Source organism: Alligator sinensis, unplaced genomic scaffold (assembly GCF_000455745.1).
Source record: "Alligator sinensis unplaced genomic scaffold, ASM45574v1 scaffold1318_2, whole genome shotgun sequence".
Taxonomy (NCBI): Eukaryota; Metazoa; Chordata; order Crocodylia; family Alligatoridae; genus Alligator; species Alligator sinensis.
Window position 1 is genome coordinate 406,259 of NW_005843067.1, and position 2,227 is coordinate 408,485.

The 2,227-nt window shown below is 64.8% G+C and overlaps 1 protein-coding gene across 1 annotated transcript in view; it reads right to left on the reverse strand.

Moving 5' to 3' along the window:
- TM7SF2 (transmembrane 7 superfamily member 2) overlaps window positions 1–163 on the reverse strand; it is a 5,013-nt gene extending 4,850 nt beyond the window's left edge. Inside the window, exon 1 of the mRNA XM_014526520.2 lies at window positions 90–163. The gene's annotated coding sequence lies outside the window, so the exon portion shown is untranslated. The remainder of the gene's footprint in view (window positions 1–89) is intronic.
- Window positions 164–2,227: the final 2,064 nt, after the last annotated feature.

The following is a 2,227-nucleotide window of genomic DNA, read 5'->3' on the forward strand; positions in this document are numbered from 1 at the left end:
GCAGAGGGCTACGGGTCAGGAGTGAGGGGCCCCGGCAGGGCTGGGAAGCAGGGGCTACACTCCCACCCCCCAGTTCCCCCTGGTCCTACCTGCCTGGCCTGGGCCCCTCCCTGACACACACCCCCTACCCCACAACAGCTGTGGGGCCTGCCCCCCTCCCTCTGCCCACCTCGTCACCACCACCACTGGCCAATCCTGAGCCACCGAGCCTTGCCACATCAGGGGCACAGCAGGCTTTTCAGCCTATCAGAACCTCTCACTTGCCGCTGGGGCGGGGCAGGGCTGCCAAGCTGCATCCTCACTGGCCGAAGCCCATAGTCACGGTGCCCGATGCCCCTCCCATGGGGAGACCTGCAGAGCAGCTGGCAGCAGGAGCTGGAGGGCAGGGGCATGTGACAGCATGCGTTATACCCAGCCTGCCACACCCCACCCCAGAGCCAGCTGCATCTCAGCACCACCAAGATGCAGCCACCTCTGGGGTGGGATGTCAGGGCTGTGCCCCTCACTGAGATGCAGCCGGCTCTGGGGTAGGACAGGTCAGCAGCTGGGTATAGCAGAGATGCAGCTTCCTCTGGAGTGGGGCACAGGAGACTAGGGATACAGGGCTGAATTGCAGCTGGCTCAAGGGTGGGACATGTCAGCAGCCAAGTAGAACAGAGACAGTGGGCCGGGGGTGTCTGGGCTGAGGATACAGTTCTGCAGCTGGCTCTGGAGTGGGCAGTGCTGGCAACTGAGTATAACAGAAATTGCCTCTGGGGTGGGGCTTGGGAGACTGGGGGTACGGGGATACCATGTAGCTGGCTCTGGGGTGGGACGTGTGAGAGCTGAGTAGAATGCATGCAGCTGTCTCTAGGGGGGCATCAGGGCTGGGGACGTGCGGCCCCTCCCTTGGATGCAGCTGGCTCTGGTGGGGGCACAAGACTGGGTGTCCTAGAGCTGTCACGTTGCTTCCCCTGGTCCCCGCCAGAGCCATGACTTGGCAAGAGCGAAGCCCCCCCAGTGCCCGCAGGGCCAGAGCCGCTGACTCATGGGCTCAGATTAAGAGCTAAATACATCCCGGTGCCCGGCAAGGAGTGGTGGGCACGTGACGGGGCAGTGGCGCTGGGGGTGAGGGCCACCAAGGCGGAGCAGCTAGAGCGACCCTGTGAGGGGGGTATCATAGCAGGAGGCCTGCGCGAGTCCTCCTTCCCCTGCCCAGGGCCCCATCAGCTCAGAAGCAGCCACCTCTGGGGTGGGGCACGGGCTGGTTACACCAGGACACTCGCATCCCAGCTGCTCACACATTTCCCACTGCTCCTGGCACATCGTGACCCCATCTCTGCCCAACCTGAGGCCCCGTCCCAGCCCCAGCTCCAACTACTGAGTCCTTTAAAGCCACAACCAGCATTTAATTGGCAAACACCACAGATAAACGGACCCCAGCCAGGGGAAAAGCAGCAATCAGCCCTTGGGGTTCGGCCTTGGCCTCCGCCTGCCTCCAGTCATGAGGTATTGACCCCCCAATGCCACAAGCCCCACCCCACAGCCCAGACCGCAGCCACCCCTGCTTTTGCTGGCATGTCTGGACTCACCCAAAGGGCTCGGTGTTGTCAGCTCAACGGCACCGAGGAGAAGAGATCCCAGCCGCCCTGCCACAGGAGGTCCTCGCAGAAAGGAGAGAGGACCCAGGTGGCCAGACTCCCACCACACCCCTGCTCTAACCCCAGCCTCCACTCCCCGCCCAGAAAGAAGAGCTCCCAGCAGCACTCCCTAGTCTGACCCCCCACCAAGAAAGGAGAAGGACCCTGGCAGCCAAGCTCCCAGCCCCCTGCTCAAACCCTCCAGCCCCAGCTCCCCTACCAGAGCGGGGGAGAACCCAGTCTGTTCCCCCATCCACGCTCCCCAGGTGTCTGGGCTCTATCCGCAGCCCCCACTCCCCCTCCCCGTGCTGGGACAGAGCCCGGGCGTCTGGGGCAGGCAGTGCTAAGGGGGGCAGGCTCTCTGGACGAAGGGCAGCAGGGGCTGCTTAGGGAAGGGGGCCTCCAGCCCAAGGCAGGATGTCCCCTCGGCCAGTGTCACGTTGGCAGCCCCCAGCCAGGCCGCCAGGCCGCGCAGGCTGCAGTGGCACAGCAGGGGCACCCCCTGTAGGTCCAGGACCTCCAGCGCCCCCAGCCCCCCGAAGACCCCACCAGACAAGGTTGCCAAGGGGTTCCCCGACAGATCCACCTCCCTCAGCACCCGCAGCCCC